Source organism: Amblyomma americanum, chromosome 4 (genome assembly GCF_052857255.1).
Source record: "Amblyomma americanum isolate KBUSLIRL-KWMA chromosome 4, ASM5285725v1, whole genome shotgun sequence".
Classification (NCBI taxonomy): Eukaryota; Metazoa; Arthropoda; class Arachnida; order Ixodida; family Ixodidae; genus Amblyomma; species Amblyomma americanum.
Genome location: NC_135500.1, coordinates 38308232 through 38327924, shown reverse-complemented (window position 1 = coordinate 38327924; position 19693 = coordinate 38308232).

The following is a 19693-nucleotide window of genomic DNA, read 5'->3' as shown; positions in this document are numbered from 1 at the left end:
TTGGCGATCGCCAAATTTCTCCCCTACCTGTACGGGCGCCCTTTTGACGTTGTCACAGATCACCACGCCCTCTTCTGGTAGTCCTCATTGAAAGATCCCTCTGGTCGACTGGCGCGCTGGGCTCTCCGACTCCAAGGGCACGACATTCGCGTTATCTATCGTTCCGGCCGTAAACATGCCGATACTGATGCCCTCTAATGTTCCCTTATACCATCTTAGGCAGTGCCTTGTATACCCGCCCTGCCTTCCTTGAAGTTTGAGTCCGCTGATACGCCTTCCGAGCAACGCAAGGACCCCTGGATCACTTGCCTCTTAGATTTCTTATCTGGCCAGTCGTCTCGACCTCCTTCCCGTGCTCTCGGTCGTCAGTCCCACCATTTCCCCATCCGAGACGAGCTTCGTTCTCGCCGCAACTACCTCCCGGATAGTCGCAAGTGGCTTCTTGTCATTCCGACACATCTGCGTTTCTTCATTTGCTCTTCCTATCACGATGATTCCCAGTGGGCCCATGCCGGATTCTTGAAGACTTTCACCCGTCTACGACAGTGGAACTACTGGCGTGGGATGTCCCGTTACGTCCGCCAGTTCGTTCAGTCCTGCACCGCATGCCAGCGACGAAAACATCCACCTCGCCGACCCGCCGCTCCTATGCAGCCACTGCCTTGCCCAGCGCAGCCCTTCGAGCGTGTTGGCATCGACCTCTGCGGCCCTCTTCCCAGCACATCAAACGGGAACCGCTGGATCATCGTTGCCATCGACGACCTTACACGCTACGCTGAAACGTCGCGTTTACCATCCGCTACAGCCCACCACATCGCATCCTTCATTCTCCATCGCAGCATTCTTCGCCATGGTGCGCCCAAAGAGCTGCTCAGTGATAGAGGTCCGGCCTTCCTCTCTGAGGTTGTGGAAGCTCTCCTTCAGGAATGCAACATCGTTCACCGCACCAGTTCCGCCTACCATCCCCCGACAAATGGCATGGTTGAGCGTTTTAACTGCACCCTCGGCGACATGCTGGCCATGTATGTCGCTTCCGACCATTTAACTGGGACCGCGTTCTCCCTTTTTTCTCATACGCTTATAACTCCGCTGATCAAGACACCACCAGATTCTCTCCGTACTTTCTCCTGTACGGCCGTGAGCCATCTTTCACAATGGACACCATTTTACCTTACCGCCCTGATGCTTCCGAATTTACAACTATTTCTCAAGCCGCAACCTATGCCGAAGAATGCCGACAGCTTGCCCGGTCCTTCACTTCTCGTGCCCAGCACCAGCAGAAAAGCACCCGTGATGCCCCTGCACTTCCTCCCGCTTACCCAACTGACTCTTTGGTCTGGCTCTGGGTACTTTCCTCAGGTCCCGGCCTTTCCTCCAAACTTTTTAGCAAGTACCTGGGACCCTAGCGTATTCTTCAGCAGACATCCCCCGTGAATTACGTCATCGAACCCCTTACGCCATCCCCTGATCATCGTCGCCGAGGCCGCGCCATTGTCCACACGACCCGCCTCAAACCTTACTACGATCCCGCCGTCGTCACATCGGCCTAGGCCGCCAGGATGGCGCCCTTTCACCCATTTGGAATTGTAAGACTGGCCTTCGGCTTTGAAAACTTCAGAGACTGGCGCTTAACGAAGAAGACGACGAGAAGCGCCGAACGCTCCGAAGCTCGAGCGCTGAATGCTCCGTCCCTCGTGCGTGCTCTGGACTGATCGCTGCCTCTGGTCTGTACCTGGGCTGTACCTGGGCTGTACCGCTGGTTGTTCGCTGCGGTGTGCTTTGCAAGACGTTCCTTATTACTGTATATTTAAACCGCCTCCAAGTACAATATTGTATTTGTTGTCATTAACCCAATCCAATTGTTTTAAGAAAAAATAAGTTGTGCTGCATAGAAACCACTTCATTTTGCGGGATTTCGTGTCCTTTTTTGACAGGTGGTTCATAAAAAAACAAATTGTATATAGTCGGATTTATTTCATAGTCCGTCTTGTACCCTGTTTCTGCAATGATTACAATGTCACAATGAAACCCAAAAGAGGAAAGAATTGCTCAAATTTCTTCATATTTACTACCAGCTGCCTGCGCATTTAAATGAAGGAAAAGTTCAATTGGCCTTGGCCTATGTAGAAGTGATCTACTGATGAAGGTACAAAAACTGGTTCTTCAGCAGAGCCTCCAGTCCCACAACGAGCGAATTTGTCCTATCTTATCACTGTGAGCAATGTGCGACATCTGAAGTACAGACATGATATTTATGTCATCGGAATGCGACACGGGAATGTGTATCGCTCTGTAGAGACAGTGTAGCCTGGCGTGCGCTGCGAGCGGTGTCACATGCGGTATTCGCAGAGCTGTTAGACGAGTGGGTGTAGCATCCCCACCCAGCGACCACGTGCCGCCTGCTGTTGGCAACGCTGTACAACAATTGATCACAAAGGCGAGGGTATGAAGGGCTGCCTGTTGACGTTGGCATGCATGCAAAAAGCGGCATTCTGAGTACACTTTCCTGCAGCCGAAGCGGGCGTTTTTTGTTACGACTAGAATGAGAATATCTCCGACGCGCATTTTCATGGTCAACCGGGGCTCGGAAAAAAATCAAAGCACATCGGCTTTCTGGGCTGCTTCTGCATCTCGAGCAGAAAACAAAACTGAAGATTCAGAGTTGGGCACGATTACGCAATTCAGGCTGTTGGGTACTCGTAAAGTCACTGGAATGGGAAAAGTACCGCATTCGTTTTCTCTCGCCGCCGCTCCGGCGCGCCATCACGCGCGCGCTCCCGATTCGTTCTCCGCGGTCACGTGGTCATTACCCGCCATAAATGGTCCGCTCGCTTCTTTCTCGCTGCCACCGACACGCAGATCGTCCGGAGCATTACGTGGCACTTGCTCTTATGGGCTGAGATAAGCATGCACAGCATTTGCAGTAGCGTATTGACGCTTGCGCATTTGGTGCCTGCATAAAGACATCGAAGAATGCCTGGGTGCTGCGCTTTTGGATGCTGCAACTTCTTTCCACGCCACTCATAACGCAAGAAAGGATTTCGCCTTAATAAATGCGAAAAGCGGAGCGCGCAAGCACCGCGCTGTTCGCATGTTTTTTTCGCGACAGTACGCATGATACATAGGAAAGCAAAAACTCAGGGGAGCACTTAAGTCTCCTTGCGTGCGATAATGCGAAAGCATTGGTGCCTTCTTATGCGTTGTTTGTGATTCTTTTAAGCAGGCCGGGCCAAATTTGGAGGCTACCATCGCGTTTCTTGCACTCGAATTAGGTTGCACATCGATTTTGTTCCCAATCGGCTGAGGTCAAATTTCAGGGGTGCGTGGGCAAAATTTGGGAGTGGCCCGGGCCAAATTTGGAAGTCATCATCGTGTTCGCAGTAGTGAAATTATGTTGGACATTGAATTTGGTCCAAATTGGCCGAGTACAAATTTCTGGGATCTATGGGCCAAATTTGGGAGTTGTCCGAGCGAAATTTGAAGGTCATCATCGTGTTTGCCGTAGTCGAATTAGGTTGGAGATGAATTCAGGTGCAAATAAGCGGAGGTCAAATTTTGGTGGTGGGTTGGTTAAATTTGGGAGTGGCTAGAGCCCCATTTGGAGGTCACCATTGTGTTCGCGATAGTGAAATTCGGTTGGACGTAGGTTTTGGCCCATATCGATGTCAAATTTCTCTCCTTACATGCCTTCTGATGTACGAGCGACACAACCGGTCAGAAAGCCGCGGACAGATTCTCGTTCCATTAGCCTAGAAAGGCTTCCGCCTTAATAATTACAGCCATTTTTCGCCCAATTGGCAAGTGAACAACAATATGCTTCATACATTGCTCTAAAATCACGCACAATTCGTAAAACCTAATTTATTCTCTATGAAATGCACAGCGCGCAGCCGTCGCTTCAGCGGCGCTGGACCAAATATGGCGGCGGGTTGGTGGCTCCGGCGATGGTGCGGTACTTTTCCCGTTCCAGTGACCTGAGGCATTCTCGGCACACAGCGCTCATGTGAGTGCACCTTTTTATTTATCAAATTTCGCTAGGCGTAGCAGCCAGGGAGTGCAGCAAATTACACAGCGAAATGAGGCACCAAGGAACAAGAGCGCGTGCTAGCAGATGAGCCACAATGGCGCGAGTTCCAAGTGTGACGTCACTCGCAGCGCATGCTAGGCTGCGCTATTAGTACATAGTGACATGCGATACCCTGTTCACGCTCATAAATCTCATGACTGTGCACGCGACAGCTCAGTTTTTCTCTTCTTCAGCAGAACGGTAGAATGTTTGGTCAGTTGGTGACACATGCTTAAATAGTTTTGGCGCGGAAACCCAAGGGAGACAGTGAGGCACACACCACGAACGCTAACTATTAACTTAACATGCATCTTCCACCTAGACGAGGTAACGCGCATGCGCTCTTCACCCATTCGCACTACGTAAGAGTCTTTATTTAAACAAATATGGGAGCTTTATCAAAGGATGGCAAGCACATGGGGCTTGTCACGAACTTGTAAGGAGCAGCACAGATATCACAAGCGTTGAAGAAAGAGTGCACCAGTGCGCGAAACGTAGCGATTTAAGTTAAAAAGAAGTGCTCCAGTTTCTTAGTTTCCTTGCTAATTTGACTGAATAAATATCCTCCTTTTCTTGAATACATAAACGAACGGTTGTCCAGACATGTGCATCACTATGGCGTAGGTTTAAGAGTTTAGTTAAGCTTGGGTTACGGGGTTTAACGTTCCAAACCAACTCAGGCTATGAGGGACGCCGCAGTGGAGGGCTCCGGTTAATTTCAACCACATGAGGTTCTTTAACGTGCACTGACATTGTACAGTACAGGGGTCTCAAGCATTTCGCCTTCATCCAAATGTGACGGCCGCGGCCGGGATCTAACCCGCATCTTTGAGATCAGCTACCGAGCACCTTAACCACCGAATCACCGTGGCGGGTTCTGTGCTATTGTCCAGTCAAAACCGCCCAAAGCGATCTTCCCAAATTCATTCTGTGATAATTATAAATCTGCTTCAGCGCAGCAACTTTAATACCTTGTCCAATAAAAATTGAAACAATGACTGAAAATTTTGCTTTTACATTAGATACAGTTAGCCAGGTACCAAATGAATATTAAAAACACTCTTATGAAGATCCTATATGCCCTTGGATAGTCCATATATACTTGTGTATATAGTGGAACCTCACTATTACGAAACGGTTTATAACGCAATAATTGATATAACGAAGGAATTACGATCTCCCTTGGAAGGCCGGTCGAAACGGGTTATCACGAACCTACAGCTTTAACAAAAAAACCGACGGACCCATTCGACTCTGGTATAACGAAGTTCAACTATCTAGATATATGTGCACATGGGAAAGGATTCATATAGCAATAAATGGAAGAAAAACCAAACAAATGATCAATATGACAATGAGTTCAGGCGTTACAGTAATAAAACAGTAGCAATTATTGTAAAATCGATAAAATTATATTGTACAAAGCTAGTCACACGAAAGAAAAAAGACAAAAACAATTATGGGAGAGAATTCAGAATGCAACCAGATTAAATCAATAAAAACAGGCTAGCGCTCCAACTATTTCTGCACAAGTTGCCAATGATTTCATAGATTAATTCGCTAACGTTAGTCCTAGTCTTACTACTCAAATACCATTGCAATGATCTACCTCACTTGCGGCTAAAAGTGTGTGAAATAAATTGTATTTTCGTGATACTACCACGGAGGACATAAGATCGATTGTAACCAAGATGGCAATAAACAAAGCAGCCAGTCTTGATGGCATTCAGACCAGAGTAATCAAGAATAGCATCGACATCCTTTGCCCATATATATGCCACTTATTCAAATCAAAGGTTTATTTGCACTTCATACAAAGAAATGCAGAGCACAGGGACAAAAAAGCTTGTCAGAAGACAGCTTCACAGGGCCCCTGCGCCCTTTCAAATTGCTGGCGTACAGTGCAACAAAAAGCATCACTGAGGACTGAAATAACATGACATAATTACCACAATCAAAACAAAATTAGGTACACAAAAGAACTGCTACAAAGATTTTGTTGTTTTGACCTTGAGGAGTGATCAGTTGCAGACACATTTATTAAAAATTCAACAGATACGTCTTAAGTTCGGCCGGTTTTATGCTGTATACATTTACAGTTTTTACATTATTTACATTTACATTATTTACATAATTGTTACACCGAGAAACTCGAAGTTGAGTAGAACATGCTGTTGGGATAGCTGGTGTAACATTTAAGGCATGGTAAAGTTGCGCGAAAAGAACACGCACTAGACAGGATATAGGACGACCGCTCGTCCGTACCCTAGTGGTGCGCGCTTCCTAGAAGTTTACCACATAGAAAGCAGACATCCACTGCATAAGCGACCCTTCGTTAAACTTCCATTGGAGCAGACTTTGACTACTTAAATGAGTTATGACGATACGAAGACTCGCTGACACACTTGTGAGTGACTATTGTTACACTATGCTTCACTATAGGCATGCACGGGCTTTTCATATACGTGGTCTTGTCGTCTGTGAACTTCTTCCGTCGCCTGTGCCCCGTCCCTCTCGCACTAAGATTTTCTAACTGTCTAGAACGAATTCATGCAGCAACATGTTTCACTGAATTCTGAATTACGGTTCTAGGCGAAAAATTCTTTCACTCACTTTCTTTCTTCAGATCGGGCGGCAAAACTCAGTTTAGACCTCGAGATATAAGGTTTAAACAACATCAGTCTCACGATATTGCGTTTAGGTGATTTGAGTGAGATATTAATGGTCTTTGAAAAAGTTATCATAAAGCCATATTTAAGCCTCATTTGATAACGTTGGGGTTGAATGAGAAAAACAAGTTTTGTTTGAGGTTGATGTTAGGTATAAATGCTTGAGCAAATCAGGGCAAGTTTGTTCATTTGTAGCTATGATGAAAGCAATGCAACAGACGAGGACGATGGAATGAACGACACGAGCGCTGGCTAGGTCCAAGTTAAGGAAGTTAAGAGCAGAGCTCGAGCAGAACTCCACGGTACGTGCGGGGAAGCTCAGGTGGGATAGTGATCCCATTAGCCTGTAATATAGGGCAGTTTCAATCTATAGGATCGAGACAGGGACTGAGTGAGAGTGATTTCAACGTATGGACAGCACCACATACTACCGAATTATTAGGGTAGCCCTGTCACTAATTGCGGCAGGGATGGCCAGGGCTGCTCTGAACGCTCTGCATGTGGTGGTTAATGAGAGAGTGAGCCCCACATCCTTGCCAGTAAGTGCTGCCTTGACGCTGCAGGGAAGCGTGGGCTGCAGAGTATCACGCCATATAATGATAGCTCATGCCTACCACTCTGCTTTTTTTTTGTAATTGAAGCTACTCCGAATAAGCCCTTCCTTACAACATCGCTGTATTGGTCCCGGCACTGCTTTGGTGTCCCCACTTTACGTACGTCTTGAGGAAGTAGAACGAGTGGTGTCCGCCCCAATACATCCACGCATGCAGGAATAGTGACCTGTGATTATGCCATGTCGGCCAATACAATCAATTGGGCGACACTCGTTTTTGTCCGTGCCAATGTAATCTTTAAGTAAACCACATACAGTGTGTCATCAATCTGCCATCAATACCTTGCAGACAATCTTTTGTTCAAAACCGCCCCACTGCTCCTATTCCTATCAGAATGAAACCCATGTGTACAGCTCTCTCAAGCCCTCTCCTGTATCGGTACTGTTGGGTGGACGCCTTTGCCTCAGCCGGCTACTCCACAAGCTCGTTTGTCTATCTAAAGTGTCGGATGTGACGAACAGCATCTGCCGAAGCAGTGCCCGCCGCCATATTCGCGAAGAGCTAACAGGATGCGGGCGTATGGGCTTGTTCAAAAATGCACTCACGCTTTGACAATGAGCTTAGCTCCTGTTGCATATCGTGTGTCTAATTTAAGAACTTTTGGGTATGAAAGTGCATTTTTGTATCAAGCATTTTTTCCCATTTCTCAGTGCATTCTGTTGGAACCTTTTCAAGCGCAGGCGTTTGTCTGTAGAACTCTCTCAGAGAAAATGCATTCGCAGCAGCTCAAGACTTTTCATGTCGCGCCGTGTTTGGACTTAAACAATTCTACTGATACGCAAAAATCGAAAGGGTAATCAAAGCTGCCCTCTAAGCTTCTTGGGTGTACATGGTTGGTCTAAAGTTCCCAGGCCACAGGGTCTTTTCATCGGTATATCCAGACATTTAAGATGCCCATAAACCTATCAAGTTTCTCAGAGGTTAGAAAGACACTTCTATTCTCTTCTATTCTTTCTTTCTTTCTTCCTTTCTTTCCTTCTTTCTTCCTTTCTTTCTTTCTTCCTTTCTGTCTTTCTTTTATTCTTTCTTCTCTTCTTTCTTTCTCTCTTTCTTTCCTTCTTTCTTTCTTGAGAACTCCTTTATTATGATAAACTGGAGCAAACGCAAATAGCTGGAAGTCAGACAGAGGCGTTTGCTCCGTGTGCAGTTCAGCACGTTGGCATTGTAAACACGTTTTCTCATTATTAAACGGAACTCGTTTACGTACTCATTAAAAAACAAATTCAATTATAGATGAGAAACATGCCTGAGGAAAACAAAAAGTTTTTTAGAGTCCCTACAAAGAAAAAAGAAAAAACATATAAAATACTTTACAAATTAACATAGACAAAAAATAACATTTTGATTTCCAGTTTAAAATATCCATTCGCAAATAACCACGCGGATACTTAGAAGCAATGCAATTTTATAAATCCAGAAAATATGATCTGTGGCCCCGTGTTGAATAAATTTATCTTAGAAAAGAAAATACTCAGTGCTTATGGCACTCGGCTGCTGAACTGAACGACGCGGGTTCGATCCTGGCCGCGGCGGTGGAATTTCGATGGAGGCGAAATTGTAGAGGCCTGTGTACTGTGCGATGTCCATAACTGCTAAAGAACCCAGGTAGTCGAAATTTTCGACTCCCTTCACTACGGCGTCCCTCATAGCCTGGGTTGCTTCAGGACGTTAAACACCCATGAACCAAAATATTCTACATACAAAGACTCTCTATATAACAGAAAAATTTCGCCCTTACATAGTTTACACCATAAAACGCAGCACTTTGTCTACGTCTATGGACGAAAGTAAGGCGTGTAGCAGCATTTGTTCGCTGTTTTTACATGTCATTCATGTACCGCGGCGAAACCGCTTGTTTATTGCTTCAGGTAATAGTAGAATGCATATTTGGGGAATTAGGGTTTCTGAGTATTGTTTTCTTCTCTGAAAATTTAGAAGTTGCTGCAGATATCCTCTTGCGCCACTCTGTATGGTGGCAAAAAATATAGGCTTCATCTGTTCACAGTTAAACCTAGAGACCTGTTGAATGAGCTCCGTTTTAGACGGACATTCAAAATGTCAGGTGCTGAAATATTCAAGCACCCTGAGTGCTACTGTTGCGTCATAAAGCAGAGGTAAAATCCGCATGGACGTCTTCAGTTTTACAACGTTGGTTGCAGTGATCGTTTACCGAGGTATGCAAATGCGATGTAAAAGCCAACACTGAAAATCAGGACCACCGAAACCCCTGACAAGACAAGTGACAGGAAATAATACTGCTCGACGTCGAGCATGAAACTTGCCTGCAGACACATTCCTTCGGTGGAGTCCTTGACATCCCGGGCACTTTAACAGGTTGTAGTCATTAGAAGTTATGTGATAACCGCGGTCGTCTACTGACTCACAGCTAAAGCCCTCACCACAAAACTGTGGTTCCAAGAATTACAATTTCTACCTATGCAAACGTTATTTTCGCGCCCCTCATGCTTCCCTGTTGGCTATTCTCCCTTTCAAACCTTTATCAATTAAATTGTATTTAACATAGCGTCAACAGTGCGGGTATTTTCGATGAATGAGTACTTTAGAAAAAAGATGGAGGACGCTTCAGCTTCGCCTTCAAGAGTGGAATGCGATAGCGTTATCGCACCCCGTTCACACCGCCCACTCATTCCCTCGGCATGCTCTTGAGTCATACAATGACGCGCCACGAAGGCAGACGCGGTCACGGGGCTGACGCCGCGATGGGATCGTCCTCTATCTCGCTTGGGAGCACCACTCAGACGCATGACTCCTCGCCAGCAGCACGACACACATCGCAGGGGACGCTTTCCCACCAGACGCGCTACGGCGCAGCGACCACGTCAGGGGCGTCCCGCATCGGACGTTGCACCTAAACACGAGAGTTCGAGTAACGCACGCTGGAAGTTGGAAGGGGAGAGAGCGAGAAAACTTATTAAACGCAAGGGTATTGGATGGATGGATGGATGGATGGATGGATGGATGGATGGAAGCAAGGAAGGAGCGTCCTCTTTGAAACGGGGTGATGGTAGTTTACGAGGGTGTTGCGGGCAGTTGGTTTAACATGGTTAAAAGGGAATAACCCAAAGAGCCGTGCACGGGCGAAGCAATCAACACCACCAAGGTTGTAGCTAAAACAGCGCCTGTGTTATACGTTCTTCTATTCTTCCTGTGTTTGCGCTGTTCCCTTTCAACCGTGATGGTAGTTGCTACCATGGTCAGCTTTTTTCTTTATTTTTGTTTAACTCTGTTTAAACAAAATATTAAAATTCACCACTTTCTTTAAATACGTCTTCCTACACTTTTAATCTTATGTCACCTCTCTGCTTTTGAGCCCACAATCTTCCAATCGCTTTTTGCTGAGCGGGAAGGTGGCGCGCCATCTGTCGGGGCAGCACCGTGCATCGCGAGGAGGGGGTCTTCTGTGTTTGCCGCGTGATGGCGCTGCGTGCGCGCCAGGCGCACCATCTTACGTTATTTTTATTTATGAATTTGCTTCCGGGATTTCTTGCTCACGGCCAACGCCGCCGACACCGAGGACACCGGCTTTCCTGCGACACGGGGCCCTTAACGCTGTCGCGTTAAAATGTTCAACCCTACTGACACCATTACTCTACAGCCATACCACAATGAGCTAAGAGAATCGCGCAGCAGCCGTTAAGTGATTACGTAAGAAAAAACTATGCACTTGACATTTTCTTCCAACGCGAACGCAGGACGACCCAGTGCTTTGTGAGGTTCGGAAGCAGAGAGTGTCACCACCGTAGGGTGGCTACGGTCGGATCAGAAAAACAGCCAAGACCGGCCATCTTAGAATACAGATTTTTTTGTTACATATCTAGGACGATCAAGGACGATAGTAAGAGGCGAAGCGAAGTCACCAGGTGAGTAGAGAGGCGCAAGCACAAGGGAACCAATATTGGAGGAGCCCTGGGCGGTCCCTGGATGAAGGTGGCACGGGCCGGGAACGAGGTTGGCTGAGGGCGGCCGGACTACCCCGCACCAGGCAAGGAGGTCCCCGGTCCGGTAAGATGACGGTATGGTGATGCCGGAGGCGCCGGGGAAAGAGGGCCGCTGTCGTGAGCCAACAGCCAGCATCAGCAGGATGTAGTGCGGCCGAGAAATTTCCAGGCGCGAGAGCACAGCACGGCGCCGAACGCGCGTGCTCAAATCCCCGGGACCAGGTTTTAGGGCCTGGAACGGCGGGCACCCAGGTCTGGTCACCCGGGGCTGGAAGATCGGCCGATCTGAAGTCTGGCAGGACGGGACTGGCAAGAGCACGAAAAACTCCGTCTGTCCTCCACGAATCTGCTCAACTGTTGTCTTCATTCGCCACGCGCCATTATTGCCCCCCCCCCCCCCCTTGCTGTCATCGTCATATCCGTCGCTGGCAACGCTGGCCGACGCAGTGTTCTGCTAGTTCCTTACACGCTTATGCAATAAACATCCTCCTATTAAATCTGCCTCACCGCTTGGGTATCTCAGAGTCGATTTCAGGCTTTTCTTGTACCCGGGTTCGAACCCGACCGCGGCGGCTGCGTTTTCATGGAGGAAAAACGCTAAGGCGCCCGTGTGTTGTGCGATGTCAGTGCACATTAAAGATATCCAGGTGGTCGAAATTATTCCGGAGCCCTCCACTACGGCGCCCCTTTCTTCCTTTCTTCATTCACTCCCTCCTTTATCCCTTCCCTTACTGCGCGGTTCAGGTGTCCAACGATATATATTATACAGATACTGCGCCATTTCCTTTCCCCAAAAACCAATTATTAATTATAAATTGCACCACTTGTATACAGAAACGCACTCAAAAACGCGCCAGGACAGCCTAGCACAAGAGCTACCACGTCTCTTCAATAACATACACGGTTCGAAAAGTGACATGTCAAGAGCATGCCGGAGAAACATAGAGCGCATGTGCCGCTTTTCAGACGTCCCACACATTCAGTGCGTTTTTATTTATTTCTTTCAGAACGAGAGCTCCATTTCACGACTAAAGCTGCAAAAGCCGTTTCGCTGCTGAAGCCTGTCATCAAATTCACCTTCTGAGCCTTAATGTCGCGACTGCGTTTCGAACCCGCGGCGTTTAGAACAGAGCAGTACGCTGGCCTGTGCACGCAAGCATTATGCCATCGCCGCATCCTATCACGCCACGTGCTACACTGCAGCCCACTTTCGCGGTGTGCGTCGAACTAACACTGCTATCGAACTACTATCGTCGCCAGACGTGCCGCCGACCCAGAAAAGCAATATCATGATCCAACCGGGCGAAACGCTTTCGCTTGTATACTCGGTAGAACTAGTTTAAAATCCTACCGCTTTTTTTCCTTCCGTGCAGTGCTGACGTGCTCTGAACAACTGCAGGGCAACTTTCTTGTGTGATATGTTTTTCCTTTTATTTTTATTTTCTTCTTGATATTATTGGCGTCAAAGTTCTTAGTTTCTTCGCATAATGCACCAGCTGTTTAGCAAGCATTGTTGACATGTTCCCCGAGAAGTTGTGTTGTCGTGTCTTTTAATGTGCATTGTATGTTGCCTGCTGTCCCACATTGCTGGGGCCGAGACGCCAATAAAGCCACAATTTGTGGCTTTTTTTCACTCGGCCTACCCCATGTCTGCGTGGGAAATAAATTCATTTGAATTGAATTAAAAGCTTCAAAACACATGGAATTCTTGAGCAACGGCTGCATCTTGCCAACAGGGACACCAGACTATGTGTTGGCAATATGTTTATCAAGCCTTATTTGCAATACGCATCTATCATTTGAAGCCCTTCCTGCTTTTATCTTACTAACCTGTGGAATCGAACCATGTGTGGAATCACAGATAGACATCAGTTGTGTTAAAGCAGTAAGTCGGCTTTCTGTCGCTTTTTGTGCAAAAGTTCTTGGTTCAGCCACGATGGCGATGCATTGCGGTTGCAGACGGGATTCTGAGATGGCAATGATCGGAAAGCGGTGCTTCGAAACAAATTGTCGGAAATCAGACAGTCGTGGACGAAGGCTGCAGGCATTCCATTGGAAGATGGTGGCCTTGTTACGGATGATTTGCACGCTAGGGAGAGTAGCTGGTCTATTAAGTGCTACCGCCATTGTGCAAAAAGAGGTGCAATGAATTCAAGGATTGTTAGGATGACCTTCGCCACTAGCCAGGAGTGTGGTGTAAGGAAAGCGCGGGCAGCCGTAACAAGCGAGCCCAGTAGGGAACTGGTACTATCGCAGTTTTGGCGAATAGGTCCTTCACGTGGGTGGCTCCAGGTTTCATATTGCGGCTGCCGTGGGGTGCTCACTTTTGTACTCGCTACAGGAGGTGGATCAACGTTTTGGCGCGGTGGAAGAGGAGGAAATTCAACCACGTCCTCAATGCTCAAGTGACTCCAGGCTTTGTCTTTGTCCGGCGATTGAGGAGCTTTCTTCCCCGGCGATGAATATTTCCTGCGGCGACTACCACGGATTTGATTTTGCTCAAGTAGAGCAGTTTTTGCTGACTTATACTCTGTGTTATTTGAGTTCTTGTACCTGTGGATAATTTTCTCCTTTTTGGTAGGCAGTGCAGCAGAAAAACGTCGCCTCATGCTGCTTACCGGAGTTAGGACAAAGGGGGTTATCACTTGCACATTCATTGCGGTCATGGCTGCCACCTCAGCGAGAGCAGCGCAAGGCAAGTCGGCAAGCGCTAGCCACATGGCCGAAGCGTTGACATCTGGTGCATTGCCGTGGTATTTGTGTCTACTCGTACACACGGTACCTTGTATATCCGAGAATCACGTATGGCGGAGCAGATTCTGTCGCAAATACAATGCGAATATTTTGTAAGTTTCCAAGTCGGCGGACGGATTTAATCGGAGCTGTCTGCAGCAGCGCTGAGTAGATGTCTGATTGAGAGAGATCCAGGGGGACACCCTTAATGACGCCCACACCGCAGTTGCTGGGGCGAGGCTCGTAGGCTTGAACTGCAGCTCCAGCTATGCTTTTTATTTGCAAGAGGCGTTCAGTTGCGTGCTCTGTACGGGCGTAAACTGCCAGAAGGTTTAGGCGCTCGTTGGGACGAACTTGAAGAACGCCGTCGGTAGCCACAGATTCTAAACCTTGTCTCAATGATAGTGGATTAATGCAGGTAATCCGGTACCCGGAATCTAGTGGCTTGATGACAACCATAAGGTTGTGCTTAGGAGTTTGAGGTACATACGGAGTATCTGCACTCATAAGTGACCGCTTTGAACCGCGACGGCGCTTTGAAGGCACTTGAATAAATCTCTCAGACCCTTCTCCGGACTTCGCAGTAGTGTCCATGTAGATGATAGTAGAAGAACCAGACGAATCAGAAAAATCGTCCTGACCTGAAGGTAGTGGCAGATCACGGCTTGAGTTGTAAGCATCAGGAGTTCGTTGTCCATGAGGATCAGGAAATCCTGGTCCTGATGCAGCTGGAGCAGAAGAGTGGTTGCAAGACACCAAGCTTGAGGCAGCAGGTAGGGCTTGCACAGCAGGTATGGCCTGCTGAGTTAGACCTGACGGAATGCCAGGTGAACAATCAGGTGTTGAGCCAGGGTGCGGCACCGGAGGAGCCGCACCCACCGCAGGAATCATACCAGGATGAAGCAGTGCAGCTTATCTGAACAGAAATGTTCAGCACCGATGAGAAATCCTTCACAAAGAGCGGCAGAGAGGAACGGGCAAAGCCCGACAGCTCTCTTCTTAGTAAATGATAATCTCACTGCTATCGTTACGGAGTGTGCCCTAGAAGCAGGTGGTAGGATGGTTCGAAAAGGTACCGGCAAGCTATCTCAGGAGACGAAAGATCTAATTAAGAATCGCCAAAGCATGGTGGTTTCTAACCCTACAGACAGAATAAAACTAGCAGTGCTATCGAAGTTAGTAAACAAGCGCAATGTAGCCGACATAAGGAAGTTTAATATGGAGAGAATTGAGCATGCTCTAAAGAACGCAGGTAGCCTAAAAGCGGCGAAAAGGGAACTACCCAAGAAGCACACGTAATTTGCCCAATATTGGAAATAGTTGATTTTACACTGGTCCTTTTTAGGACCATCCACTTCAAGTGCATTTTCAATATTGGACCGATTATCTGTGCTGCTTAGTTGGCATAGGTAAAAACCCGATGTATGCATTAAGAGGCAAAGAGGGCATTGTCATTGACAGTATAGATAAGATAGTTAAGGCAGCTGAAGAGTTCTACACTAATCTATACAATAGCCAATGTAATGAGGACGCTGATGAGAGACTCGCGAACAGCAATGCGTCATCCCGTAAGTAACGAAAAAAGAAGAAAAGAAAGCCTTAGGAGCAATGCAAAGGAGAAAAGCAGCTGGTGAGGGTAAGGTAACAGCAGAGCTTTATGAAAGACGGAGGGAAAATTGTGCTAAAAAAATGGCCATCCTCTATAAGCAATACCTTATGACCCCGACCGTACCAGAAGCTTGGAATAACACCAACATAATCTTAATTCATAAGAAAGGAGACGCCAAGGACTTTAAAAATTACAGTCCGATCAGCTCACTGCCCGTTACCTACAAAGTGTTTACTAAGGTAATCGCTATAGAGTCATGATCACCTTAGGCTTCTATCAACCAAATGAACAGGCAGGCTTTCAGAAAGGATATTCCACAATAGATCATATTCACACTATCAATCAGACGACAGAAAAATGCTCAGAGTATAACCAACACCTATAATAGCCTTCATCGATTATGAGAAAGCATTTGACTCAGTGGAAACCTCAGTAGTCATACAGGCATTGCGGAATCAGCGTGTGGAGAAACCTTGTGTGAAAATACTGGACATATATATATATATATATATATATATATATATATATATATATATATATATATATATATATATATATATATATATATATATATATATATATATATATATATATATATATATATATATATAACGGCTGCATGGCCACGATAGTGCTCTATGAAGTCAGCAATAAATTTCCAATAAGGAAGGGCGTCAGGCCGGGAGACACGAGCTCGCCAATGCTATTCACCACGTGTTTACAGGAGGTATTCCGAGACCTGAATTGGGAACAGTTTGGGATAAGAGTTAATGAAGAATACCTAAATAATCTGCTATTCGCTGATCACATTGCCATGCTAACTCATTCAGGAGATGAATTACAGCACATGATCAATGAGTTAGACAGGCACAGCAGAACGGTGGGTCTAAAAATTAACACGCAGAAAACAAAAGTAATGTCTTTTTCTTCTGCGACGTCCCTGGCCTACAATACAACAGGCAGTTTTCTGCATTATACGAAAGAACAGGCGTTGCTACGCCTGTTTAATCAGCTAAAAGTGCTTCCACAAAATGGAAACTCTGCACACGTACCGCTTTACAGGGGGCAGCTGAGGAGCGTCTTCTTCAGTCCCGTCAGAGCTTCATCCACAAGTATCACTAGGGAACTTTTCTTCCGAGGTGTAAGTTATAGCGAAACACAACCTAGCATAAAGCAGGTAGTTTACAGGAATGTATAAATCTACAAGGATATTTCAAATGTTCTTTGCTCTTGTTCCCACGCTCCTGCCCGGGCATCACTGCCAGTGGCGTGAGGCAATGGCTCTCTCTAGAAGCCTCTGCGTGGAGCTGCAATGATAGATATCAAGGATCAGTATGTAGCAGGGGGATAACAGACTATGCAAAGACAATATGGATTTTTTTAAAATCCTACCTGTATTCCAGGTTCTGGAGGCTCATGCTTCACGAGTAACTATACAAGAGGACTTCTATATTTCTAATACTGTGCCCTAAAGCCCTCTATTTTTGTTTTCACTAATGGCAGCGGTTTCGACAAGAGCGTTTTCATTTTTTTCCTGATTGATGATTATAATAAAAACATTTTTAATTAGACATAAAACTGGAGTCGGTTCCCCTGTTCTGGGAGTTCGTTGGATCTTACAGCCGCGGTTGCCCTTTCAGTCTGCTCCTGCTGTACTTTCATGCCTAAGCTGGACAGCATTTCCTTCCACTGCTCAATTGTCCTTGCTTTTATCATGTTTCATTCCGTGCTGCCTTGGCAGGCTCATACCATATAGTATAGGTCCGAGGCTATGCTTTAAAGCCTATTTGTCACTAACCTTTCACCAGCCTAATCGACAGCATAGACGAAGCTGGAAAGGTAATAGGTTACATATTTTACACAGGCTTTCTCAATGTAACTGCCCTCTCACAACATGATAAAAGCAGAATGAACTTTTTGAAATGAAAAAATGAAATTTGTTTCCGCAAAATTGTTTTTTGTGGCCCATTGTTTCTTACCTGATATCATCGCCCTCTGCTTTGCGTAGGACACTGAAAAACAAAGTTTGAGGTTCAACTTTTATAATGCACTCTCAAGACAGCAAATATAGCTGCTTGATTACGCATACAGTTTTGAGGACAACTGGTCATTGCACTTAGGCCTCAGGGGCCTCAGTGCAGATATGGAACAAGTATGTTGTTAGAGACACCAAACGTATGTTTTGGTCTATTAAACTAGCCTTTCTGTAGCCTTGCTTCCTCTAATCCAACAGTCAGTGAATCACTTTCATGCAATGGGGTGCCTTGTTACTGAATGGGGTACTCTGCGGGATATCCATGTTGTTCAACTTGAACATTGCTGAACCCGCAAGTCACATTAAGCTAGCTTGAATCTGTCCTCCTTTTCACATTCATCTCTACATAAGTTTTTGCAAAAGTTCTCATTATACTTGCAAATTAAACTCACAGTGCAGGCTGCGGTGAAGCCTCCATCAGCTCCACCATGGCTTCAAAGTCGGACCATGGATGTTAGGCACATCTGCTCCTGCAGCTGCACTCTTTTGCTTGTCTTTCATCTCTTGCTGCTTCCTCATTTTTGGCATTTTTGATTTTTTCACTTCCTAACTGCCTGACAGATAAAAATGCTCACACGATTATATCCGGCAAATAAATTAACCGTAAATCAGGAAGGGCTCTGCATTCAGCTTGTTTTGTCTGACTGCTCAAACGGTTGCTTCTTCGAAGGAGTGACACTTTTGGCTCCTCTCCAGAACTTTGTGCTGCATAAAGATGCTAATGCGTGTACATGCTAAGCGTCTGCACAGTATGTACCGGCGCCAAAGTATGTGATTGGCTGAGTAGGAACGTTTCTTGAAAGGGTACGTACATGCGTAAAGAAGACAGGACACAGCAAACAAGCACACACGACATGCACATGTCGTGTGTGTTCCGTTGTTGTGCCCCGTCTTCGCGCAATACGTGCCCTTTCTAAGATGAGCGAACTCTCCCAAACAAAAGTATTACTTGAACGTTTGTTGCAATAATAGCTTGCACTTGAGCAAGCGTGATACAGGGGAAGAGAAGAGAAAAAATAAGGGGGAAGTGTAAACTGTCATCGTCATAGCTAGCGAGGGCCTCGATTCCGGCAGTCTTGATGCCGTATGCAGCATAAGAGGGCTCTCGCACAGCTTCCGCCTTCACCGTTCGATCACGTTTCTACGTGAAACTCGCAGTAATTCAGGACGAACTTCGTCCGCCGCTACGGACTAGAGTGTCGATGGTGAACACTGTCAAGGTTCGGTTACACTACGCATAAATACCCCCTGATCAGGCGCTCTTGTGAGGAAACACCAGCTGGCCGAGCAGATGTACGCCGAAAGTGCCGTCATGAATGCTGCAACCCTTCTTCATATTGCTACAATACAAACGCAGCGTTTCTCAAAAACGAGGGATGCTTACGGGTTAAGCCGAATAGTTCCAGTCTCATCCGATGCGAAGCGCTTTTTTCGTTCCCTTTTTAAATTCAGGGTGATACTTGCCGCGCACAAATTGGTATTCTCTAACTGCGTTGATAAGAAGTTCTGAGGAGTACACCATTTTGTTTGGCTTCCCGCCGATTTCAATCTTGCCGCCAGGAATGAACAACCGGATGTAGGTCACGCTTCCGTCAACTTCTGAAGAGCCGCTGATTGCTTCAGTGGTTTACGACTCGCGGACGTAAGGCTGGAAAATCGAGCAGCAAGCGACTCCATGGGCTGCGAGTGTTTATTTGTTTATTTGATTCCTCAAGGGTCCCGTGTGAGACATTGCATGAGGGAGTGGGCGTTACAAGGCAAAAAAATTAGAAATCGCAATGAATGTTACTGGGTTGATGAAGGTGGCAACTTCGGTGGGCAGGCCATTGCAGTCTCGTCCTGTGCGCATTAAGAATGACTGCTGAAAAGTTGTGGTATGGGCTTGTGGGGGATACACTGCATTACGGTGGCTGGAGCGAGCGATGCGGTGGACTCTTTTTATGTACTGGTTATCAGAAGGCAAAGAATGAAAAAAATTATGAAAAAGGCTAAGACGCGCTATCCTACG